The sequence below is a fragment of the Ranitomeya variabilis genome, chromosome 6 (assembly GCF_051348905.1).
Source record: "Ranitomeya variabilis isolate aRanVar5 chromosome 6, aRanVar5.hap1, whole genome shotgun sequence".
Taxonomy (NCBI): domain Eukaryota; kingdom Metazoa; phylum Chordata; class Amphibia; order Anura; family Dendrobatidae; genus Ranitomeya; species Ranitomeya variabilis.
Window position 1 is genome coordinate 576510872 of NC_135237.1, and position 27741 is coordinate 576538612.

Consider the following 27741-nt stretch of genomic DNA (forward strand, 5'->3'; position numbering starts at 1 on the left):
TCCGTTTTTTTGACGGATCCGTTTTCCATGCCTAAAAATGGGAGTCTCCCAAATGTGATTGGCTACTGGAAAATAGGGAAACCAATATATTGACTGGGTGGCTGTCTTCAGGCTGGCAGGAGTCTTGCTGGCACATTTGGGGGTGACGCCCCAGGCCAGGATTATATAGATTTGGGGCCTGTCTGGTCAATTGGCTACAAATTCCTGATTCTGAGCATGCTCAGTGTAAAAAAACAGATTCCAGCGCTGGATTCCGTCATACGACGTGTCATGACGGATCCTGCATCCATAAGCTTCCATTCTAGGCAACGACGTATGCTGCAGGATCCGTCGCGACACGATTTCCCGACGCAGACAAAAAACGTTACAATGAACATTTTTCCAGATGACGGATTTCCAGGATCCGTTTTTTTCCCAAAACGACGCATTGCAACAGATCTAAAAAGACGGAAGTGTGAAATAGGCCGTAGTCACGGTTGTCCTGGCTCGGTGCTGCCGATGTTCGCTGTTCTCTGTGCTCCTCTCACTTCCCTGGGAGAATCCGCCATGTAAAGTGTTTCCTGTGCCAGTTATTGTCCTCGTATATGACACCGCTGGAACCGCACCCACTGCACACTCTGCGCCATCCCTGAGGCACGCGGCTCCGCTGGGCAGACCTCACCTGGAGCCACCAGGATGGAGATTTTTGAAGAGTTCAGAAAGTACAAGTTTTACAAGCAGAAACAGGTTCAGAAGTAGCTTATTATTGGGCCACGTGCACACAGCGCCCCCCAGACCCAGCGCAGCCGCCGAGGTGTCCCAGGTAGAGTGGCGGTGGTCGTCTGCTCACGGTTCCTTCTCAGAGTTGGCAATTCTCGAGAACGGGAGGTTTCTGAGCGAACGCTGCCTCAGGAATGAGCGACACTTCTCTAAAATGCCGCAGATCTCCAAACCCTAAAGTGGTAAAAGAAGCAACAGAAGACGGAACGACGTGAGCGCCGCGGTTCTGACATCGCTGAGCGCTACGATCACCTGATGGGGGGAGAGGCACAGTGTGCACACACCCCACAAACTCAGTAGAAACTCCATGGATTTTAGGAGTTGGAGAGTTTTCACTCTGATTCTATTCAAAAAAACTCCTGGAAGAACTCAGTGTGCACACAGCCATAGCGAGCTTGGGGAGTTTTTACTTCCCTGAAGAGTTTTGGACGTTTTGTCCTGCAGCGTTCTTTGCAGCTTCAGATTGGACACTGCCCAGTTGGTGGAGGTTTCTTATAGGTCTCGCTCTCTAGAAGCAACAGGGACTTTCCTTATTCCACCAGGAGATTTTTAAAGTCTCTTCAGTAAAAAAAAAACCTCATATGAAAAGCAAAGTGGATTTCCCACAGAAATGAGTAAGAAGACATTTCCTACAGTTTTTGAAGCCTTTTTTGATGAGAATCTTGGAGCAGCGCCCCTCCATAAAACTCCTCAAAAACTGTGTGTGAACAAAGCAAAAGGTGATGGTGACACAGAGTTTTTTTAGATGGATATTTCATACTGAAAAACTCACACTTAAGACTTCGTGCACACCGAGTGAGTTTTTGGAGCATAGACTGAGTGAAAACCAGAGCAGGACCTGTACAAATCTTCCTCCAGCTGTAAAAACTTCTCAAAAAGTTTTTTTTTTTGCTTTGAGAACTGAACCATGAGACGCCATGTGCACACGGCCTAAAACCACTTCTTTAAGACCTTTTTTTGCAGTGTGGGTTTTGGTGCATTTTATAATATGAGAGGCAACACTAGTGGGTTTCTCTGCACAACTCTTACCAAAAAGCATAAGAAACCACGGCAAAATGTGCACGCAAAGTCACCAAGGTGTTTCCACCAGCCTTTTGGCTTTTTTAACCTTTGGTCACCGATCCTTGACAGCTTCTCCAGAGTGGACAGCGCTTAGGCGTGAGGTGGCCTGTCGAAGCTCTCTCAATAAATGAATAAAAACTTTTGTCATTTTCATGGTGATGCTTGTAGGGTGCAGTTTTGTAAGTAGATTTAGGCTATGTGCACACGATGCGGATTTGCTGCGGATCCGCTGCAGATTCGCACTGTGATGTACAGTACAATGTAAATCAATGGGAAAAAAAAATAGCTGTGCAGACGGTGTGGAAAAATCAGTGCGGAATTGCTGCGGATTTCAAAGAAGTGCATGTCACTTCTTTTGTGCGGATCTGCAGCTTTTCTGCACCCCTCCATGATAGAAATCCGCAGTGGCAAAAACTGCAGAAAATCCGCACAAAATCCACATCAATTCCGCATAAAAACCGCACAAAATCTGCGGCAAATCTGCAGCTGCGGATTCTGCCTGGACATGCGGATTTTTGTGCAGAAAATTCTGCACCACTTTTCCTACATGTGCACATAGCCTTAGACTTGGAATCTGCACCATGTCAACCTGCCACACCCCAAGGTTTAGCTCACACTGAGGTTTTTGTTTGTTGAGTTTTCAAAGCAAAAATTCTGCAGTCAAAACCCGACGTTTTTGAATTCCTTGCGGTTTTGGGAGAGTTTCTGCTAAGGATACTGTATGTGCTTATGACATTTTTTAGGCTGGCAAATCACTGAGTATTTGAAGAGATGACATTTCAGCAAACACTGGCAGCTTTTGCTTTCTTTGACGTTGTCCTGTCCCACGGCTTTGGAATCGTACAGTATTCTATTGCCATTGTATTGTTGCTGTTAATCTGCTATGACATCAGTTTGCTCTTTCTAGAAGTTTGTCCTGTCTCTCTCCCTGTAGCCCAGTTCTGATATAAGTGTCTCCCCTTCTTTCCCAGTTAGGGTTTGTCAGCCATCTTTCTACGTTCATCTCTGGTTCAGAATTGTTTTCTGCTGTTATTATTGTGCATAACACAAGAATCCAGCCTGAGAACAAACCTCTTCTGGGATCTTCATCCAAGCCTCTGCAGGCCAGATGAAGCTACCTAAGTGTTCTGTGTGAGTACTGATTCATACAGACATCCAAAGAAATGCCGACTCAAGAGCCCCACACTTGCAGCCACGTTATGGAGTCAGAATAGAAAAACGACAGATATATCTAGGGTTGAGCGAAACGGGTCGTTCATTTTCAAAAGTCGCCGACTTTTGGCTAAGTCGGTGTCTCATGAAACCCGATCCGACCCCTGTGCTTGTCGGCCATGCGGTACGCGACTTTCGCGCCAAAGTCGCGTTTCAATGACGCGAAAAGCGCCATTTCTCAGCCAATGAAGGTGAACGCAGAGTGTGGGCAGCGTGATGACATAGATCCTGGTCCCCACCATCTTAGAGAAGGGCATTGCAGTGATTGGCTTGCTGTCTGCGGCGTCACAGGGGCTATAAAGGGGCGTTCCCGCCGACCGCCATCTTACTGCTGCTGATCTGAGCTTAGGGAGAGGTTGCTGCCGCTTCGTCAGAAGCAGGGAGAGCGTTAGGCAGGGTCCACTAACCACCAAACCGCTTGTGCTGCAGCGATTTCCACTGTCCAACACCACCTTCGGTGTGCAGGGACTGTGGAAGCTATTTTTTTTTTTTTTCCTCAGCGCTGTAGCTCATTGGGCTGCCCTAGAAGGCTCCGTGATAGCTGTATTGCTGTGTGTACGCCACTGTGCAAACCAACTGCTTTTTTCAAAGCACAAATCCTCTTGTTCCTTCCTTTCTGCACAGCTATCTTTTTTGTTTGTCCACACTTTTTATTTAATTTGTGCATCAGTCCACTCCTATTGCTGCCTGCCATACCTGGCTTAGATTACTGCAGGGAGATAGTAATTGTAGGACAGTCCCTGTTTTTTTTTTTTTTTTTTTGTGGGAGATTAAGATTGGCATTTCTGCTACAGTGCCATCCCTGTGTGTGCCATCTCTCACTGAGTGGGCCATAGAAAGCCTATTTATTTTTTCCGTGATTTGTGTTCTAAATTCTACCTCAACACAAAAACACTACATCAATCAGTGGGAGAAAAATATTGGCCTCAGTCAGGGCTTGTGTGCCACTGCTGTGTGTGCTATCTCTCATTCAGTGGGCTATAGAAAGCCTATTTTTTTTTTTTCCCCTCAGCGCTGTAGCTCATTGGGCTGCCCTAGAAGGCTCCGTGATAGCTGTATTGCTGTGTGTACGCCACTGTGCAAACCAACTGCTTTTTTCAAAGCACATATCCTCTTGTTCCTTCCTTTCTGCACAGCTATCTTTTTTGTTTGTCCACACTTTTTATTTAATTTGTGCATCAGTCCACTCCTATTGCTGCCTGCCATACCTGGCTTAGATTACTGCAGGGAGATAGTAATTGTAGGACAGTCCCTGTTTTTTTTTTTTTTTTTTTGTGGAAGATTAAGATTGGCATTTCTGCTACAGTGCCATCCCTGTGTGTGCCATCTCTCACTGAGTGGGCCATAGAAAGCCTATTTATTTTTTACAAAAAAAACAGTGGGAGAGTAATATTGCCCTTTCAGCTTGTGTGCCAGTCTTGACTCCTGGGTGTGCCACCTCTCTCTCATTCAGTGGGCCATAGAAAGCCTATTTATTTATTTTTTTGGTTTTTTTAATATTATTTGGTTTCTAAAGTCTCCCTGAAAATAAAAAAAAAAAAAAATTAAAAAAACAGTGGGAGAGTAATATTGCCCTTTCAGCTTGTGCGCCAGTCTTGACTCCTGGGTGTGCCACCTCTCTCTCTCTCATTCAGTGGGCCATAGAAAGGCTATTTATTTTTTTGGTTTTTTTAATATTATTTGGTTTCTAAAGTCTCCCTGAAAATAAAAAAAAAAAAAACTTAAAAAAACAGTGGGAGAGTAATATTGCCCTTTCAGCTTGTGCGCCAGTCTTGACTCCTGGGTGTGCCACCTCTCTCTCATTCAGTGGGCCATAGAAAGCCTATTTATTTTTTTCCTAGATTTGTGTTCTAAAATCTACCTCAACACAAAAACACTACATCAATCAGTGGGAGAAAAATATTGGCCTCAGTCAGGGCTTGTGTGCCACTGCTGTGTGTGCTATCTCTCATTCAGTGGGCTATAGAAAGCCTATTTATTTATTTATTTTTTTTCTTATTATTTGGTTTCTAAAGTCTCCCTGAAAAAAAAAAAAAAAAAAAAAAACAGTGGGAGAGTAATATTGCCCTTTCAGCTTGTGTGCCAGTCTTGACTCCTGGGTGTGCCACCTCTCTCTCTCATTCAGTGGGCCATAGAAAGCCTTTTTTTTTTTTTTTTTTTTAATATTATTGGGTTTCTAAAGTCTCCCTTAAAAAACAAAAAATACATAAAAAAACAGTGGGAGAGTAATATTGCCCTTTCAGCTTGTGTGCCAGTCTTGACTCCTGGGTGTGCCACCTCTCTCTCATTCAGTGGGCCATAGAAAGGCTATTTATTTTTTTGGTTTTTTTAATATTATTTGGTTTCTAAAGTCTCCCTGAAAATAATAAAAAAAAAAACTTAAAAAAACAGTGGGAGAGTAATATTGCCCTTTCAGCTTGTGCGCCAGTCTTGACTCCTGGGTGTGCCACCTCTCTCTCTCTAATTGTGGGCCATAGAAAGCCTTTTTTTTTTTGTATTTTTTTTAATATTATTTGGTTTCTAAAGTCTCCCTTAAAAAACAAAAAATACATAAAAAAACAGTGGGAGAGTAATATTGCCCTTTCAGCTTGTGTGCCAGTCTTGACTCCTGGGTGTGCCACCTCTCTCTCTCATTCAGTGGGCCATAGAAAGGCTATTTATTTTTTTGGTTTTTTTAATATTATTTGGTTTCTAAAGTCTCCCTGAAAATAAAAAAAAAAAACTTAAAAAAACAGTGGGAGAGTAATAATGCCCTTTCAGCTTGTGCGCCAGTCTTGACTCCTGGGTGTGCCACCTCTCTCTCTCTAATTGTGGGCCATAGAAAGCCTATTTATTTTTTTTTTTAAATATTATTGGGTTTCTAAAGTCTCCCTTAAAAAACAAAAAATACATAAAAAAACAGTGGGAGAGTAATATTGCCCTTTCAGCTTGTGTGCCAGTCTTGACTCCTGGGTGTGCCACCTCTCTCTCTCATTCAGTGGGCCATAGAAAGCCTTTTTTTTTTTTTTTTTTTTTAATATTATTTGGTTTCTAAAGTCTCCCTTAAAAAACAAAAAATACATAAAAAAACAGTGGGAGAGTAATATTGCCCTTTCAGCTTGTGTGCCAGTCTTGACTCCTGGGTGTGCCACCTCTCTCTCTCTAATTGTGGGCCATAGAAAGCCTATTTATTTTTTTCCTAGATTTGTGTTCCAAAATCTACCTCAACACAAAAACACTACATCAATCAGTGGGAGAAAAATATTGGCCTCAGTCAGGGCTTGTGTGCCACTCCTGTGTGTGCCATCTCTCATTCAGTGGGCCATACAAAGCCTATTTATTTTTTTGTTTTTTTTAATATTATTGGGTTTCTAAAGTCTCCCTGAAAAAAAAAAATACATAAAAAAACAGTGGGAGAGTAATATTGCCCTTTCAGCTTGTGTGCCAGTCTTGACTCCTGGGTGTGCCACCTCTCTCTCTCTAATTGTGGGCCATAGAAAGCCTATTTATTTTTTTGCTTTTTTTAATATTATTTGGTTTCTAAAGTCTCCCTGAAAAAAAAAATACATAAAAAAACAGTGGGAGAGTAATATTGCCCTTTCAGCTTGTGTGCCAGTCTTGACTCCTGGGTGTGCCACCTCTCTCTCTCTAATTGTGGGCCATAGAAAGCCTATTTATTTTTTTCCTAGATTTGTGTTCTAAAATCTACCTCAACACAAAAACACTACATCAATCAGTGGGAGAAAAATATTGGCCTCAGTCAGGGCTTGTGTGCCACTGCTGTGTGTGCTATCTCTCATTCAGTGGGCTATAGAAAGCCTATTTATTTATTTATTTTTTTTAATATTATTGGGTTTCTAAAGTCTCCCTGAAAAAAAAAAAATACATAAAAAAACAGTGGGAGAGTAATATTGCCCTTTCAGCTTGTGTGCCAGTCTTGACTCTTGGGTGTGCCACCTCTCTCTCTCTCTAATTGTGGGCCATAGAAAGCCTATTTATTTTTTTGCTTTTTTTAATATTATTGGGTTTCTAAAGTCTCCCTGAAAAAAAAAAAATACATAAAAAAAACAGTGGGAGAGTAATATTGCCCTTTCAGCTTGTGTGCCAGTCTTGACTCCTGGGTGTGCCACCTCTCTCTCTCTCTAATTGTGGGCCATAGAAAGCCTATTTATTTTTTTGCTTTTTTTAATATTATTGGGTTTCTAAAGTCTCCCTGAAAAAAAAAAATACATAAAAAAACAGTGGGAGAGTAATATTGCCCTTTCAGCTTGTGTGCCAGTCTTGACTCCTGGGTGTGCCACCTCTCTCTCTCTAATTGTGGGCCATAGAAAGCCTACTTATTTTTTTGTTTTTTTTAATATTATTGGGTTTCTAAAGTCTCCGTGAAAAAAAAAAAATACATAAAAAAACAGTGGGAGAGTAATATTGCCCTTTCAGCTTGTGTGCCAGTCTTGACTCCTGGGTGTGCCACCTCTCTCTCTCTAATTGTGGGCCATAGAAAGCCTATTTATTTTTTTGCTTTTTTTAATATTATTTGGTTTCTAAAGTCTCCCTGAAAAAAAAAAATTACATAAAAAAACAGTGGGAGAGTAATATTGCCCTTTCAGCTTGTGTGCCAGTCTTGACTCCTGGGTGTGCCACCTCTCTCTCTCTAATTGTGGGCCATAGAAAGCCTATTTATTTTTTTCCTAGATTTGTGTTCTAAAATCTACCTCAACACAAAAACACTACATCAATCAGTGGGAGAAAAATATTGGCCTCAGTCAGGGCTTGTGTGCCACTCCTGTGTGTGCCATCTCTCATTCAGTGGCCCATACAAAGCCTATTTATTTTTTTGTTTTTTTTAATATTATTGGGTTTCTAAAGTCTCCCTGAAAAAAAAAATACATAAAAAAACAGTGGGAGAGTAATATTGCCCTTTCAGCTTGTGTGCCAGTCTTGACTCCTGGGTGTGCCACCTCTCTCTCTCTAATTGTGGGCCATAGAAATCCTATTTATTTGTTTGCTTTTTTTAATATTATTGGGTTTCTAAAGTCTCCCTGAAAAAAAAAAAAATACATAAAAAAACAGTGGGAGAGTAATATTGCCCTTTCAGCTTGTGTGCCAGTCTTGACTCCTGGGTGTGCCACCTCTCTCTCTCTAATTGTGGGCCATAGAAAGCCTATTTATTTTTTTGTTTTTTTTTAATATTATTGGGTTTCTAAAGTCTCCGTGAAAAAAAAAAAAAAAACATAAAAAAACAGTGGGAGAGTAATATTGCCCTTTCAGCTTGTGTGCCAGTCTTGACTCCTGGGTGTGCCACCTCTCTCTCTCTAATTGTGGGCCATAGAAAGCCTATTTATTTTTTTCCTAGATTTATGTTCTAAAATCTACCTCAACACAAAAACACTACATCAATCAGTGGGAGAAAAATATTGGCCTCAGTCAGGGCTTGTGTGCCACTCCTGTGTGTGCCATCTCTCATTCAGTGGCCCATACAAAGCCTATTTATTTTTTTGTTTTTTTTAATATTATTGGGTTTCTAAAGTCTCCCTGAAAAAAAAAAATACATAAAAAAACAGTGGGAGAGTAATATTGCCCTTTCAGCTTGTGTGCCAGTCTTGACTCCTGGGTGTGCCACCTCTCTCTAATTGTGGGCCATAGAAAGGCTATTTTTTTTTTTTTTTTTTAATTAGTATTTGGTTTCTAAATTGTCCCTGAAAAAAACATTTTATCTTATTTGGTTTCTAAAATCTCCCTGAGAAAAAAAAAAAAAAAAAATTAGGTGGGAGAATAATATTGACATTAGTGCTTGAGTGACAGTCCTGCGTGTGTGTCATCTCTGTGATTTTGTGCCACAGAAAACAGAGTGTGTACCATTGTGCCTGATTTTCCTTGTGGTCTCACCAACCTGTTAAGGGATATTGAAATCATACTGAAGTTATAGCTCACCGTGTAAGTTGTTTGACAGCAACAAATAAAGTTACTTTGGTTAATTTTTTAAAACAATGAGGAAGTCTGGTGCAAGAGGTCGTGGCCGTGGGCGTTCATTGTCAGCTGGTAATGATGGTAGTGGTAGTGGAGCATCAGGTGGTCGTGGGGATAAAAATATTCCACCTAAGTCTGGAGCTGTGGAGCCAGTTTCGTCGTCAGGCTACACAAGGCCTCGAACGCTCTCTTTTCTGGGAGTAGGAAAAACGCTTTTAAAGCCGGAGCAGCAACAGCAAGTTTTGGCTTACATTGCAGACTCAGCCTCTAGCTCTTTTGCCTCCTCTTCTGAAACTGGTAAATGTAAAAGCAGCGTGTCGCTTGTGGATGTTCACGGTCAGGGACAAGTCGCTTCCTTGTCCTCTTCAGCAAAAACTACAACAAGAGAGAAGGATGCAGCAGGCGACACAACGGGTTACTCCATGGAGCTCTTTACACATACCGTCCCTGGCTTAGAAAGTGAAACACTTAACAGGCCATGCCCATTACAAGTAGATTCTGACATGGAGTGCACTGATGCACAGCCACAGCCAGAGTACTATGCTGCTCCTTTGACTCAGACCACCACATTGCCCTCTCAGGGTACAGATCCACAATCTGACCCTGATGAGACTATGTTGCCCCGCCACGAACGCTATACCACAGACCGACACAGTGACACAGACGAAGTTGCACACGAGCTCGAAGAGGAGGTAATAGATGACCCGGTTATTGACCCCGATTGGCAGCCATTGGGGGAACAGGGTGCAGGCGGCAGTAGTTCAGAAGCGGAGGTGGAGGAGGGGCCGCAGCAGGCATCAACATCGCAACAGGTTCCATCTGCCGGGCCCCTATCTGGCCCAAAACGCGTGTCAAAGCCAAAACCTGTTGGAGCACAGCGTTGCCATCCGGTTAAAGCTCAGTCTGCAATCCCTGAAAAGGGATCCGATGCTAGGAAGAGTGCAGTCTGTCATTTTTTTAAACAACATCCAATTGATCAGCGCAAAGTCATCTGTCAAAAATGTTCAACTAGCTTAAGCAGAGGTCAGAATCTGAAAAGTCTCAATACTAGTTGCATGCATAGACACTTAACCACCATGCATTTTCAAGCCTGGACTAACTACCAAACGTCCCTTAAGGTTGTAGCACCCTCGGCCAATGAAGCTAGTCAGCAACGCAACATCCCTTCCGTCACTGTAAGGCCACCATTTTCCGCACCACCGGCAGTATCTGTGCAGGTTTCTTTGCCAGCCAAAAGCAGTCAGGGTCAGGGAATCACCAGTTTTGTAGGCAGAAATATTGCATCTAGGGCACCGGCGGAAACAATACCGTCTCCAACCGTCTCTCAGTCTGCCATGTCCACCGGCACACCCGCAAGTTCCACGATCTCCATCTCTCCAGTTCAGCTCACACTACATGAGACTCTGGTTAGAAAAAGGAAGTACTTATCCTCGCATCCGCGTACACAGGGTTTTAACGCCCACATAGCTAGACTAATCTCGTTAGAGATGATGCCCTACCGGTTAGTTGAAAGCGAAGCTTTCAAAGCCCTGATGGAGTACGCTGAACCACGATACGAGCTACCCAGTCGACACTTTTTTCCAGAAAAGCCATCCCAGCCCTGCACCAGCATGTTAAACAGCGCATCGTCCATGCACTCAGGCAATCTGTGAGTACAAAGGTGCACCTGACTACAGATGCATGGACCAGTAGGCATGGCCAGGGACGTTATGTGTCCATCACGGCACACTGGGTGAATGTGGTGGATGCAGGGTCCACAGGGGACATCAATTTAGGGACAGTTGTGCCTAGCCCACGGTCTAGGAAACAGTTGGCTGTAGGCGTTCGCACCCCCTCCTCCTCCTCGTCCTCCTGCAGAAGCTACAGCTCTTCCACAGACCGCAGTCGGCCAACCACTCCATCGGCAGATGACACTGTTGCACACCAGTTGTCCCATTATGGGCCAGCTACTGGCAAGCGTCAGCAGGCTGTATTGGCTATGAAGTGTTTGGGCGACAACAGACACACCGCGGAAGTTCTGTCCGAGTTCTTGCAACAAGAAACGCAGTCATGGCTGGGCACAGTAGATCTTGAGGCAGGCAACGTAGTTAGTGATAACGGAAGGAATTTCATGGCTGCCATCTCCCTTTCCCAACTGAAACACATTCCTTGCCTGGCTCACACCTTAAACCTGGTGGTGCAGTGCTTATTGAAAACTTATCCTGGGTTCTCCGACCTGCTCCTCAAAGTGCGTGGACTTTGCTCACATATCCGACGTTCGCCTGTACACGCCAGCCGTATGCAGACCTATCAGCGGTCTTTGAACCTTCCCCAGCATCGCCTAATCATAGACGTTGCAACAAGGTGGAACTCAACACTGCACATGCTTCAGAGACTGTGCCAACAGAGGCGTGCTGTTATGTTTTTGTGGGAGGATACACATACACGGGCAGGCAGTAGGATGGCAGACATGGAGTTGTCAGGTGTGCAGTGGTCGAAGATACAAGACATGTGTCAAGTCCTTCAGTGTTTTGAGGAATGCACACGGCTGGTTAGTGCAGACAACGCCGTAATAAGCATGAGCATCCCCCTAATGCGTCTGCTGATGCAAAGTTTGACGCACATAAAGGAGCAGGCGTCTGCACCAGAGGAAGAGGAAAGCCTTGATGACAGTCAGCCATTGTCTGGTCAGGGCAGTGTACAGGACGAGGTAGCGGGCGAAGAGGAGGTGGAGGACGAGGAGGATGATGGGGATGAGTATATTTTTAATGCGGAACCTTTCCCGGGGGCACTGGAAATTGGTTGCGTGTCAAGGCCAGGTTCTGGTTTTTTGAGGGACACAAGTGACGTAGATTTGCCTGCAACTGCCCCTCACCCAATCACAACCGGAGATTTGACAACTGGAACTTTGGCCCACATGGCGGATTATGCCTTACGTATCCTAAAAAGGGACACACGCATTACGAAAATGATGAACGATGACGATTACTGGTTGGCCTGCCTCCTTGATCCACGCTATAAAGGCAAATTGCAAAATATTATGCCACATGAGAACTTGGAACTAATATTAGCAACCAAACAATCAACTCTTGTTGACCGTTTGCTTCAGGCATTCCCAGCACACAGCGCACGTGATCGTTCTCACACGAGCTCCAGGGGGCAGCAGACTAGGAGTGTTAGGGGTGCACACATCAGAAGTGGCGTTGGACAGAGGGGTTTTCTGACCAGGTTGTGGAGTGATTTTGCTATGACCGCAGACAGGACAGGTACTGCTGCATCAATTGAAAGTGACAGGAGACAACATTTGTCCAGTATGGTTACTAACTATTTTTCATCCCTTATCGATGTTCTCCCTCAACCGTCATTCCCATTTGATTACTGGGCATCAAAATTAGACACCTGGCCAGAATTGGCAGAATATGCATTGCAGGAGCTTGCTTGCCCGGCAGCAAGTGTCCTATCAGAAAGAGTATTCAGTGCTGCAGGTTCAATATTAACCGAAAAAAGGACTCGTCTGGCTACCCAAAATGTTGACGATCTAACATTCATTAAAATTAACCACAACTGGATTTCGAAATCTTTTGCCCCACCTTGCCCGGCCGACACCTAGCTTTCCTATGAAAAGCTCTTGCCTGTGGACTACTGTGAATTACTTTTCTAATGTCTAATTTTCTGCAGCTGATTGTCCAGCATACGACATGTTTACACCTCCCTAAGTGGCCAAACTCCCCACACGGGGCCGTGGTATCGCGACTTGGCGCAAGCACCCGTGAGACTGCTGTTTGTCTGAAGAGGTGGGTGTACTCGCTTTTGGTCGACGGCATTGCTACTGGGTTCCTCATAGTACAATAAAGTGTCTCTGGCGGTGGTGGTGCGCACCCAACGTCAGACGCACTGTTGTAACATGAGGGGCCTTGGGCCTGTAACGCCAGCCACAAGAGAGTTCACCCACCCCCAGGTCAAACATTGCTCTACCACTTCCACAGTTATCTCTCACACTTCCACCAATGTTAAGTCTATGCGCTGACATCCTTCCATACCTGCCACTGACAATACCATTGTGTTGACATGTATGATGGTACTTAACATAGTCAGGGGCAGTGTCCTCTATTTACCACAGTAAATACTTTGCGCTAAATTAGGAGGTCTGAAACAACGCAGAGGATCCCACCCCTGAACCTAATGATTGCACCCTTTAGTGTTTTTGTTTTGTTTTAATGCGAGACATTCACATTTAGTTGTTGTTTTGGACTACTAACTGGCAGACACTCATTACAATCGGCCTCCGTTGACCAGACCACTGCTGCCCGTGTACCCCTGTAACTAATAATAAAGTGCCTACAGCCAGCCCAATTTAATTATATTAGGCCTTCGAAGCCTGTCTGCGGTCCCTCCTTCCACTAGGCCTCCACTGACCAGACCACTGCTGCCCGTGTACCCCTGTAACTAATAATAAAGTGCCTACAGCCAGCCCAATTTAATTATGTTAGGCCTTCGAAGCCTTTCTGCGCTCCCTCCTTCCACTAGGCCTCCACTGACCAGACCACTGCTGCCCGTGTACCCCTGGAACCAATTATAAAGTGCATAGAGCCTATTTTTTAATTTAATTTAATATTAATAAAGCCAGGATGAACTACGATATACCACGCTATGAGCTACCCAGTTGACAATTCTTTTGCGAGAAAAGCCATCCCACCCCTCCACCTGCATGTTAAAGACCGCATTGTCCTTGCATTCTGTCAATTTGTCAGTCCAAAGGTATACCTGACAACAGACACATGGACCTGTAGGCCTGGCCACGGAAGGTTACGTGTCCTTTGTGGCTCAATGGGTTAATGTATTGGATGCATGGTCCACACAGGGGACAGCCTGCAAAGTCTGTCTGCAGTCCCTAATTCAAGTTGGCCTCAACTGAATAAAGCTGAGCTTCTACCTTCTGGCTCTGATTAACTGCTGTTTTTAAAAAAATTGGCTTTTCCGTCCTTCTAAAGGTGTCTGCCCCTGCCTGGTGTTGTCCTCAACTGAATAAAGCTGAGCTTCAACCTTCAGTTCCAAACATACAACAAAAAACTGGTACAATACAAAAAGTGGCCTCCAGCTACAAAAACTTTCTCCTACAAGTAGTTAACTGACAGTTTTTTTTCCAGTGAAAACACAGATATGGCATCCAACGAGTGTTGTCCTGTCTCGTCTTCTTTATATTATTGCCAAGAAGCTGCAACTGAATAAAGCTGTGCTTCAACCTTCAGTTCCAAATTACCATTTTTAAAAATGCAATTGGCTGTTCCGGCCTACTAAAGGGGTCTGCCCCTGCCTGGTGTTGTCCTCAACTGAATAAAGCTGAGCTTCAACCTTCAGTTCCAAATTACCATTTTTAAAAATGCAATTGGCTGTTCCGGCCTACTAAAGATGTCTGTCTGCCCCTGCCTGGTGTTGTCCTCAACTGAATAAAGCTGAGCTTCAACCTTCAGTTCCAAATTACCATTTTTAAAAATGCAATTGGCTGTTCCGGCCTACTAAAGGTGTCTGTCTGCCCCTGCCTGGTGTTGTCCTCAACTGAATAAAGCTGAGCTTCAACCTTCAGTTCCAAACATACAACAAAAAACTGGTACAATACAAAAAGTGGCCTCCAGCTACAAAAACTTTCTCCTACAAGTAGTTAACTGACAGTTTTTTTTCCAGTGAAAACACAGATATGGCATCCAACGAGTGTTGTCCTGTCTCGTCTTCTTTATATTATTGCCAAGAAGCTGCAACTGAATAAAGCTGTGCTTCAACCTTCTGTTCCAAATTACCATTTTTAAAAATGCAATTGGCTGTTCCGGCCTACTAAAGGTGTCTGCCCCTGCCTGGTGTTGTCCTCAACTGAATAAAGCTGAGCTTCAACCTTCAGTTCCAAATTACCATTTTTAAAAATGCAATTGGCTGTTCCGGCCTACTAAAGGTGTCTGTCTGCCCCTGCCTGGTGTTGTCCTCAACTGAATAAAGCTGAGCTTCAACCTTCAGTTCCAAATTACCATTTTTAAAAATGCAATTGGCTGTTCCGGCCTACTAAAGGTGTCTGTCTGCCCCTGCCTGGTGTTGTCCTCAACTGAATAAAGCTGAGCTTCAACCTTCAGTTCCAAATTACCATTTTTAAAAATGCAATTGGCTGTTCCGGCCTACTAAAGGTGTCTGTCTGCCCCTGCCTGGTGTTGTCCTCAACTGAATAAAGCTGAGCTTCAACCTTCAGTTCCAAATTACCATTTTTAAAAATGCAATTGGCTGTTCCGGCCTAGTAAAGGTGTCTGTCTGCCCCTGCCTGGTGTTGTCCTCAACTGAATAAAGCTGAGCTTCAACCTTCAGTTCCAAATTACCATTTTTAAAAATGCAATTGGCTGTTCCGGCCTACTAAAGGGGTCTGCCCCTGCCTGGTGTTGTCCTCAACTGAATAAAGCTGAGCTTCTACCTTCTGCCTCTTCTTAACTGCTGTTTTTTAAAAAAATTGGCTGTTCCGGCCTACTAAAGGTGTCTGTCTGCCCCTGCCTGGTGTTGTCCTCAACTGAACAAAGCTGAGCTTCCACATTCTGGCTTTCGGCCTATACTATCAGATATTAAACTGCATTTGGCCTACTAGTGTGGTTAGGCCCTTGAAACAGTGTCTGCTGCTCTTGGGTTTGCTACTCCACTGAACAAAGCAATGCCGCCTGTTTAGTCCTGTTACCAATTTTGAACTGCATTTAGCCTACTTTATTCTTTGGCCCTATATCTGTTTCCTCCTCATCCTGCCCATTGCCCAGCCACTGCTAGATGAGTCTGCTGGTACATTGACCTAGACCACTACATTCCCCTTATACTCTACACAGCCAGAATCTGACCCTGCTGAAAGTAAGGTTCCCCTTCCCGCATGTTATACCACCTTACACAGGGACAGAGAGGAAGGTGCAGATGAAAGTGCAGGTTCCTTCATCAGGTGGGGGGGGCATACTCGTTGGTGACGTCACTGGCACAGGGCCCCTCAGAGTACGCAAAAGTGTCGCTGCTGGTGGGAGGCGCCCCCGCCATGCAAACACACCGCCGTACTTTGAGGGGCCCTGTGCCAGTGCCAATGCGAACGAGTGGGCCCCCCTGCTTGCTCAGGATCACAGCACTTGCAACGTTGAAATACTTACCTTTCCCTGCAACACCGCCGTGACGTAGTCTGCATTTCCTGGGCCCACGAAAAACTTGAGCCAGCCCTACTCCCCCCACAACTTTTGCCAAATGACCCCCAATTCCCTATGCCCAACTATTATTATAAAGTTAATTAAGATTGACAAGCTTCAGAAACAAGAATGGATGTTTTTGGCATTAAAATGGGCACTGTAGGTGTTTTCCTGGCCTCCACTCACTGCCGACTATGCTTCCCCATTGACTTGCATTGGGTTTCGTGTTTCGGTCGATCCCCAACTTTTAGCGATAATCGGCCGACTGCACTCGACTCGACTCTGGACAAAATCGGGTTTCACAAAACCCGACTCGATCTTAAAAAAATGAAAGTCGCTCAACTCTAGATATATCTGTTACACCATTTTGCCCTGATAGTTTGCAGCAGTCCTACATCTCTGTACAGTCTTTGGAAGGTCTACACTCAGATGAAAAGAGTATACAGTGCCTTGTGAAAGTATTCGGCCCCCTGGAACTTTTCAACCTTTTCCCACATATGCTTCAAACATCAAGATAACAAATGTAAATTTTTGGTGAAGAATCAATGACAAGTGGAACACAATTGTGAAGTTGAACGAAATTTATTGGTTATTTTAAATTTTCGCGGAAAATCAAAAACTGAAAAGTGGGGCGTGCAATATTATTTGGCCCCTTTAACTTGATACTTTGTTGCGCAACCTTTTGCTGCGATTACAGCTGCAAGTCGCTTGGAGTATGCCTCTATCGGTTTTGTACATCAAGAGACTGAAATTTTTGCCCATTCTTCCTTGGCAAACAGCTCGAGCTCAATGAGGTTTGATGAGGTTTGGATCATTGTCTTGTTGGATGACAAATCTCCGTCCCAGTCTCAGGTCTTTTGCAGACTCCAACAGGTTTTCTTCAAGAATGGTCCTGTATTTGGCTCCATCCATCTTCCCATCAATTTTAACCATCTTCCCTGTCCCTGCTGAAGAAAAGCAGGCCCAAACCATGATGCTGCCACCACCATGTTTGACAGTGGGGATGGTGTGTTCAGGGTGATGAGCTGTGTTGCCTTTACGCCAAACATATCGTTTGGCATTGTTGCCAAAAAGTTCGATTTTGGTTTCATCTGAGCAGAGCACCTTCCACATGTTTGGTGTCTCCCATGTGGCTTGTTGCAAACTTTAAACTACACTTTTTATGGATATCTTTGAGAAATGGCTTTCTTCTTGCCACTCTTCCATAAAGGCTAGATTTGTGCAGTGTACGACTGATTGTTGTCCTATGGACAGACTGTCCCACCTCAGCTGTAGATCTCTGCAGTTCATCCAGAGTGATCATGGGCCTCTTGGCTGCATCTCTGATCAGTCTTACCCTTGTTTGAGATGAAAGTTTAGAGGGATGACTGGGTCTTGGTGGATTTTCAGTGGTATGATACTCCTTCCATTTCAATATGATCGCTTGCACAGTGCTCCTTGGGATGTTTAAAGTTTTGGAAATCATTTTGTATCCAAATCCAGATTTAAACTTCTCCACAACAGTATCACGGACCTGCCTGTTGTGTTCCTTGGTCTTCATGATGCTCTCTGTGCATCAAACAGAACCCTGAGACTATCACAGAGCAGGTGCATTTATACGGAGACCTGATTACACACAGGTGGATTATATTTATCATCATTAGGCATTTAGGACAACACTGGATCATTCAGAGATCCACAATGAACTTCTGGAGTGAGTTTGCTGCACTGAAAGTAAAGGGGCCGAATAATATTGCACGCCCCACTTTTCATTTTTTAAATTTCCACAAAAATTTAAAATAACCAATAAATTTCCTTCAACTTTACAATTGTGTTCCACTTGTTGTTGATTCTTCACCAAATATTTACATTTGGTATCTTTACGTTTGAAGCATGATATGTGCGAAAAGGTTGGAAGGTCCAGGGGGTCGAATACTTTCGCAAGGCACTGTAGGTCTTAATTCGCAATCCAGAGAGAAGGCTAAACATGCTGCCAAGCTCATCAAGACCCTAAAGGAACATCTGTGCTACAATCCCAACTTAAGCTTCCTCGAGGTCGGAGAAGAAGCTAGAGTCAGAGATCAAGAGGCTCCGACTGTGTATGGTATGGTCTGAAGCCAGAAAATAAACACCTCAGGGGCACCCAATTCTGGACTAGACTGGGTCAGTGAACTATGGAAGGAAATATGAGAAATCAGAGGAGAACTACGGAGAATAAGAAGAACCCCAGCAGTATCCAGTACCCTGGCATGAGAAATGATTAGAGAAGGGGTACTCCCCTCCTGGAGATCAACGATATAGGTCTAAGCCCCCACCAGACAAGCACAAAATTGAATGTGGAACTTGTGGAAGAATAGGACATGTCAAGGAATTGCCCCACGAGAGACAGTCCGCAGTGATCAGCCATTGAACTAATGTGCCTCGTGGCCAGGGAGCAAACCACGGGGCTAGATCCCACAAGACTGAGGACTGAAGACTCCAACAATATAGTTTCCGAGTTAATTGGACAAAGGATGTGTTGTTAAATGTATATTGCGTCTCTGATAACCACAATGCCAGAAATACAGAATATTTCCATCAGCACTTTCCAAATGTTGCCCAATCCAATTGAGGCACAATTATACAATTAATGGTAGGCAACCAGCTACCCATCTCAGTAGCCGGGGTGGTATGGATGGAGATACTGGTGAAACCTGGGAAAGAAGGGGATCGTTCTGGTAAAAGACCCCGTTGTGGGGTGGACCCATCATGATTTGGGGGATAAATGTCCTTAAGGAAGTAGGACAGTTTCTAGCGAACAGCTGTCAGGGAAGCTTCTGGAGGCGGACGAGACGACATATTCCCAGTGGCAGGGTATTCCAACAGCTAATTTGGTCTAGTCAAATCCAGAGGTCTCCAGGCATTGCTAAACCCCTGGGAAAAGAGGTGGTACAACCTACTACCCCCCTGACACTATCACATGGTCAGACAGTGCTCATTATGCCCGTCTGGGTCTGGACACCTCTGGAAGGAGTGGAGGTGCAAATTAAACCCCATGGAAAGGGGGAAGTAATGCCGGGGATGCTTGTTGCCTACATCCTGGTGACTGTGTGGCAGGAACGTGTGTTGGTGAGATGCATTCATTTCAGCAGGACAAGCCTACTTCTGACTCCCAGGATGGAAGTGGTGCAAGTCTATGTGATACAGGAGAATTTTGACAGAATGGATGTCATGAATTTAATCCCTGTGAATTCAGATCCGTGGACCTTGTCAGTGTCCAGGGACCGGAAAAAGGAGTACAAAGTAAGTGAAGGCTGTGAAATACTGAAGAAGATTGCAGTAGACTTATCCGGGTTTACCCCCAGACAAGTGGTGCATGATGATGACTTCAGGTGTACGGAGGCTATCCAACATGAGATCCATAGTGTGGACATCATGTGGAAAAAATATTGTCAAATTCCGCTCCAGATGTATCAGGAAGTGAAGGATCTGTTAGGCCAGATGTTCCAGAACAGGTGATACGAGAAAGCCAGAGTCCCTGGGCTGTGCTCATCGTCTTGGTCTGGAAGAAAATCGAGACCCTAAGGTTCTGTGTAGATTATCGACAATTGAACGCCTGCAAGATCTGAGACTTCAACCCTTTGCCAAGGATAGAAGAATTCGTGTCAGCTCTGGGAAAAGCAAAATATTTCTCCTTTGAGAAATTACCGGCCTAAGAAAGCTTTTTTCCTCTCTATGGGACTATTTGAGTTCAATCGGATGCCGTTCAGGTTAACTAATTCCCCAGGGATGTTCCAGTGGTGGATGGAGAGATGTCTTGGAGACTAGTAATGAGTGAGTGTGCTTGCCACTGCTCGATACTCGATCAAATATCGCGGATGCATGTTGGATACTGGCCTTACATCGCGTCATGGGGTTTTATATAGGATACGGTGATGCAATGCTTGGCACATTGTCCTCAGGAAGAGTTGTTATAGGAGGGAGAGAGTATTTTAGAGCAAGTATGTAGGAAGGGTTTAATATTGCTTCACCAGTACTTGCTTACCGCTGTTGCAGCAATGAAGTAAAAGTCCTTTTCAGGGCTAAATATTTTCCCTTTTTAGTAAAACCACTGTTTCCTGTATTCAGTGGAGTGAAAGTTTGGATTACAGGCATAAAGTCCGTTTGTTTAATATTCCTGTTGCACTACTTGTATATGTATACTTGTTGCTCCACCATTAAAAGAAAAGTCCTTGTCAGTAGTGTTGAGCGATACCTTCCGATATTTGAAAGTATCGGTATCAGATTGGATTGGCCAATATCCAAAAAATATCGGATATCGCCGATACCGATACCCGATACCAATACAAGTCAATGGGATACAAATATCGGAAGTGATCCTGGATGGTTCCCAGGGTCTGAAGGAGAGGAAACTCTCCTTCAGGCCCTGGGATCCATATTCATGTAAAAAATAAAGAATAAAAATAAAAAATATGGATATACTCACCCTCGGACGAGCCCTGGCTGTCACCGCTGCAACCGGCAGCCTCCGTTCCTAAGAATGCAGAGTGAAGGACCTTCGATGACGTCGCGGCTTGTGATTGGTTGCGTGACCGCTCATGTGACCGCTCATGCGACCAATCACAAGCCGCGATGTCATCGCAGGTCCTACACTCACTGCATTCTTAGGAACGGAGGCTGCCGGTTGCACCGCTGAGGTCCAGGGTCTTTCGGAGGGTTGAGTATATCCATATTTTTTTATTTTTATTCTTTATTTTTTACATGAATATGGATCCCAGGGCCTGAAGGAGAGTCTCCTCTCCTCCAGACCCTGGGAACCGCACACGCCTGGGAACTTATAGGAACTTCCAATTCCGATTTCCGATATCACAAAAATATCGGAACTCGGTATCGGAATTCTGACACAGTGAATATCGGCCGATACCCGATATTTGCAGTATCGGAATGCTCAACACTACTTGTCAGGGCTACATACAGTATACATACATATTCCTTTCCCTATTTGTCACAATAATGTAAAATACCATGGTCTGAGGGATTTTTGCACATGTGACCCTGGTCTTAGACACACACTGCAGCGTCGACCCCCCCTTCTTTCTCTCTCCACTGCATTTGCTGGTATAGACACAAAGCCCTATGGCCAATACACTGGGCAACTTGATACTAATGTGTGAGCAGGGTGTGGCTTTTAAACTGCAGGCGACCAATCCGGTAAAGCCCCTCATTCCCTCCTCCCCTTGGCAAAAGAATGCCTTTGTTAGATGGACTCCAAAATGTAAATTCTGAGAAAAGCAGTGCACTGCTCACTTAGTGATGTCAAGACAGAGGGCATATATTTTACACCTGCTAAGAAGTGGTTTAGTCTTGGTCCAGGAGGCGAGCTAACATCAGCTCAGCAAGGCTCAGCTAATGCACATGGATGTATCTCCTGAGCACATGGCTGCCATGCTGATTTGAAATGAGCTGAACGACCTGTAAGTGTGTTTTTCTTCCCTTAATCCTATTTTATTTTGTAATCTGTAATGTACGCATGTATTGACCCCTTTATAATATCTTTTTAATACTTTGTAAACACTGCCTAATTTTTTAAGGAGCAAAATATATATAATTGCTAGCTTGTCTCTCTGCTCTATGAACGAACTGTGTGCCCTCTAAGGTGAATTACGCTACTGATTGGAGTTGGCTCCGGACCGGTTAACCTTTGGTGAAAATCAGAGCTGGTGGCAGCATACCTTGTCCTGTGCGATTGGGAAGCTTTCTAGTGACGGCGGCATTGTTAATTATTGTTCCCGCCTGGGTGGCAGTAGTAAATCGCCCTCGCTGCAGTGAGCCCAATAGCCAGTACATAGCAGGCAGCCTTTCTGGCGACTAATTACCCTAGGTGCAGTACCTAATCTGACCTGAGGGTAAGGGGGCGCCAGAGAGCTGCGGGTTCCAAACCGGAACTGGGAAGTGGGATATAGATAAATCCCCTTTAGAAGGAACCAGGGGGCAACCAAAGAACCCCGGTTCGAGACAAATCGGTGTGATGAGTGGGAAGATAAAGATATCCTCCCCGGGATCCCTGACATATTGCTGGGATCCGTGACATAGTGTTGGCAGCACGGTGTGAACCGTGACATATTGGTGGCAGAGCAGTGGGATAATAGATCATTAATGATCTGGTTTGAGCAATCATTCCTCTCACTAAAAACTTGCAGTTCTTGCGAGGACTCTGCACAAATAAGTTGGAGAACAAGCTCAGTGTTTACTAGTCCTGAGATGATTCCGTGTGTACTTGCGATTACCCTCTGCCCTTCTCTTTGTTTTTCTATCCTATCTTTTATTTGGCAATGATGGCCGCAAGAGGAGAAGGCTGGCATAAGCAGCATAACAAGGACACTCTTATTGCCCTCTGTGGGTTGATGCAGATTGACGCCACGGGCAAATACAAAAATCAACTGATCGCGGCTCTGGTGCAACAGGAAATCGCCCAGAGGACGCAGAAGCCGGCCCAAACAAAAATAGGGCTGCAGCAGAGGTTCCACCACTGAATGCCGGCCCTACTAGCAAGGGCGAATTGGATCCCAACCTGCTGGCGGCCATCCCCAGCAGCTCTGGAAAGCAATACATCGTCATTGTGGTAGACTATGCTACCCAGTACCCAGAAGCAGTGTCTCTGTCCTCAACTAGGGCAGATAAGGTTGCGGATGCACTGTTGCCTATTTTTTCACGGGTAGGAATTCACAGGGAGATGCTTACCGATCAAGGGACCCAATTGAGAATGCAGGTGAAGCGTCTGGTATCGAGTGCGTATCACCCATAGGCTTGTGTGAGCACTTCAATGGTACCCTCAAACAGATGCTATGCATGCTGGTTGAGACACAAGGACACGACTTGGAGCGGTACCTCCCACACCTGCTGTTCGCTTACCCAGAGAGGTTCCACAGGCCTCAACGGGGTTCTCCCCCTTTGAGCTCCTGTACGGCAGGCGAGTCCGGGGACCCCTTGCGTTGGTAAGGGAATCCTGGGAAGAGGAGCCGAACCCTTCTGAAGTGTCCATAGTGGAGTATGTCATGCTCTTCCGTGACAAAATGCAGACCTTGACGCAGTTGGTGCATGACAACATGACGCAGGCTCAGGCTGACCAGAAGCCCTGCTACGACCAGAATGCCTGGGAACGGACCTACCACATGGGTCAAAAAGTGTGGCTGCTGGTCCCCGTACCAAAGGATAAGCGTCAGGCAGGCTGGGAAGGCCTGTACGTCGTCCACCAACAGCTCAACCCGGTCACCTACGTGGTCACACTTGACCACGCACGGGGTAGGCGAAAGGCCTTTCACATCAACATGATGAAGGCTCATCATAAACGTGAACCTTACATCCTACCGGTCTGCAGCCTGCCCGAAGACGGGGAGGAAGACTCCCTCCTGGACATGCTGGCCCAAGCCAAGGCCGGTGGGTCCATTGAGGACGTGGAGGTAAGTGCCTCGCTAACCGAACCCCTGGGCCGTGTTCTCCAGCCGACCTGGAAGGACTGATTTAGCAGTCCACGAGGTGGACACTGGGAATCATGCTCCACTATGGCGAACACCCTATCGGATCTCCGACAAGGTGCAGCAGGTTATGCGCCAGGAGATCGATGAGATGTTACAGCTGGGGATGATTCAACAGTCAAAGAGAGCGTGGGCCTTACCTGTAGTTCTCGTGCCAAAGAAGGTGCTGTATGCCCCCACAGCTGAATCTGGAGGGCAGGGAACTGCAATCTCCCTGGCCACATTGAATGCCTAGAGGCTCCGCAGCAAACCAAGAACCGGGGCTGCCAGTAAAGGCTGTGCTCATGATAGGCTCACGCTGCCTGCCACACAGGTTAAAAGCAACACGCAGGAGAGGAACTTGAGCAGAGCTTAAAGCAGCAAGGACCTAGAGAATAGAGCAGAAGTAAGGCCTCCGAACCCACATGGCTAGGTGGATCCTAAGTTGCTTCCAGGCTGCCCGGACCCCATCATCACCTGTCACCTGTGCCTCGGACTACACGTGCAATTAACAAGGTAAAGGAAACTGCAATCCTTGTGTCCTCCAGTCATTTCTCGCACCCTCAGTCCTGCATCCCATGATCTACAATCCCTTACCAACTATACCGGTAGCCCTGGGGCCCCACTCCACCTGTGGGGAGCAGAACCATCCCAGCTGTGTCACTATCAGCCCCAGCAGTCCCCTTAAGCAGTGTCGGCCATCCATGGCTGAACATCACAGGTGATGTCAGGAACTAACTCCCTATAGACTCTATTTCCCCTTCATTTCATTACTTTTATTGGACGTCCAGGGCCACGGACCAGGTCACTGCTGCCATGACCACCCCCTTAAGAACTGTCGGACCCGGCCCGAGTGCCCCACAGCCCTAGCGGGCGCTTTAACTGTATTATATAGAGGGTAGCATGGTGGGTCCGTGGTTAGCACTGTACTATATAGGCGGCAGCACAGTGACTCAGTGGTTTATTATTATTATTATTATTATAGCGCCATTTATTCCATGGCGCTTTACATGTGAGGAGGGGTATACATAATAAAAACAAGTACAATAGTCTTGAACAATACAAGTCACAGCTGGTACAGGAGGAGAGAGGACCCTGCCCGCGAGGGCTCATAATCTACAAGGGATGGGTGAGGATACAGGAGGAGAGAGGACCCTGCCCGCGAGGGCTCACAATCTACAAGGGATGATTGAGGATACAGGAGGAGAGAGGACTCTGCCCGCGAAGGCTCACAATCTACAAGGGATGGGTGAGAATACAGTAGGTGAGGATAGAGCTGGTCGTGCAGCGGTTTGGTCGATCAGTGGTTGCTGCAGGTTGTAGGCTTGTCGGAAGAGGTAGGTCTTCAGGTTCTTTTTGAAGATTTTGATGGTAGGTGAGAGTCTGATGTGTTGTGGTAGAGAGTTCCAGAGTAGGGGTGATACGCGAGAGAAATCTTGTATACGATTGTGGGAAGAGGAGATAAGAGGGGAACAGAGGAGATCTTGTGAGGATCGGAGGTTGCGTGCAGGAAAGTACCGGGAGACGAGGTCACAGATGTGTGGAGGAGACAGGTTGTGGGTGGCTTTGTATTTCATGGTTAGGCTTTTGTACTGGAGTCTCTGGGTAATGGGGAGCCAGTGAAAGGATTGACAGAGGGGAGAGGCCGGGGAACAGCTGGGGGAGAGGTGGATTAGTCGGGCAGCAGAGTTTAGAATAGATTGGAGGGGTGCGAGTGTGTTAGGGGGGAGGCCACAGAGCAGGAGGTTACAGTAGTCGAGGCGGGAGATGATGAGGGCATGGGCTAGGGTTTTTCCAGATTCTTGGTTTAGGAATGTACGGATCCGTGAAATATTTTTAAGTTGAAGGCGGCAGGAAGTGGAAAGGGCTTGGATATGTGGTTTGAAGGAGAGATCAGTGTCAAGGATTACCCCGAGGCAGCGAGCTTGTGGGACTGGGGACAGTGAGCAGCCATTTACTGTAATGGATAGGTTTGTTGGGGGGGTCGTGTGAGATGGGGGAAAGACGATGAACTCTGTTTTGTCCATGTTAAGTTTTAGAAATCTAGCAGAGAAGAAGGATGAAATAGCGGACAGACATTGAGGGATTCTGGTTAGTAGGGAGGTGATATCTGGTCCAGAGATGTAGATCTGTGTGTCATCAGCATAGAGGTGATACTGGAAGCCATGAGATTCTATGAGCTGTCCCAGGCGAAAGGTGTAAATGGAGAAGAGCAGGGGCCCTAAGACTGAACCTTGCGGGACTCTGACAGATAGGGGGCGAGGTGAGGAGGTGTTGTGTGAGTGGGAGACGCTGAATGTTAGTTAGGGATGACTAGATCCAGGATAGGGCCAAGACGGGGATGCCAAGGAATGAGAGGATCTGTAGTAATAGGGAATAGTCCACTGTGTCAAAGGCAGAGGACAGGTCCAGGAGGAGGAGGACAGAGTATTGTAGAAAGCAGAGGACAGGTCCAGGAGGAGGAGGACATAGTAGTGTCGCTTGCTCTTGGCGGTTAATAGGTCATTGGTGACATTAGTTAGGGCAGTTTCAGTGGAGTGGTGTGACCGGAAGCCAGATTGTAAGCGGTCGAAGAGGGAGCAGGAAGAGAGGTGGGAGGACAGTTCAAGATGGACGTGCTATTCTAGTAGTTTTGAGGCATAGGGGAGAAGTGATATAGGGCGATAGCTAGATACAGAGGATGGGTCAAGAGAGGGCTTTTTGAGGATAGGTGTGATGGAGGCATGTTTAAAGCTTGAGGGGAAAACACCAGTTGTTAGTGATAGGTTGAATAGATGGGTTAGGGTTGGGATGAAGACTGGCGAGGTTTGGGATGAAGTGGGAAGGGATCGGGTCAAGTGCACAAGTGGTGAGATGCGATCTTGAGAGTAGAGTGGAGAGTTGATCTTCTGTAATGGTGGAGAAGTTGGTTTTGGAGGTGGAGGGCTGGGCATTTGAGAGGAAGGGCTCTGGGGGTTGTCGACCAAAACTGTCTCTGATGTTATCAATGATGTTTGCACTATACTATATTGAGGGCAGCACGGTGACTCAGTGGTCAGCACTGTACTATATTGTGGGTGGCACGGTGACTCAGTGGTCAGCACTGTACTATATTGTGGGCGGCACGGTGACTCAGTGGTCAGCACTGTACTATATTGTTGGCGGCACGGTGACTCAGTGGTCAGCACTGTACTACATTGTGGGCGTCATGTGACTCAGTGGTCAGCACTGTACTATATTGAGGGTGGAACGGTGGCTCAGTTGTTAGTGCAGCGCCTCAGGGTCCTGGTCGTTGCAGTAATGTCATTTTCCTCTAGGGGGGAGTGATGTTACGTTTGGAGGCAATAAAGGAGATCTCTTTACCAGGTACCACAAACATACAACACATTTCATACTCCAGTCCACTAGGGGGAGCTATGCTCCTATTTATTAGGGCACGCTTCACACTTAGGTAAAACTGGTTGCCTGGAGAGGAAGTGAGGCAGTTGCTGGCTGAGCTTTGCTCAGGTAGTTAGTTCCTGACAGGGGTTGGAGCCTGTCAAAGGCCTAGACAGAGGGACACGGAGCTACGCCTGCCTTAAGTGCGGCAGTTCCTAAGAAAGGACACGAAAAGAGAACTGTACTGTAGAGAGTGAGAAGAAGTCATAGCAAAAGAGTGGATACCAGAAGGAGTTCTGCCCTGCACAGGCTGCCTCCTTCTGAGGCGCAGGATCCCGGTAGCCGGAACACCGAGGGAGCAACAGTTCTTTATGCCTTGCTCCAGAGACCGGCAGGACAGCTAATTTCACGTTACTGATCCGCCCCTACACCCAGGAGGCAAGGTGGCACCTCTTAGAGGCTGGGGCATGATAGAGTCCTTGTAAAACGCCTCAGGCCACCGGTCATACGGGTTGTCCTATCCATCCAGGTGACAGAGAGAGACACAACATCTAGAACATCTACCACAGATGTGAGGACCTTATGAGACGCTTAGCTGTAAGGTACTACAACTCCAAGGCACTAGAGGAAGGTTACTGATTTCCACCTGGATAAGGGGACTCAGGATTTGACTCCGAACCGTCCGGACTCTGCCTGCCCTGTGGTCGGTACCCTGGACTGTGGATGCTGAAGTCTTCAGTAAAGGTAAAGAGACTGCAACCTTGTGTCCT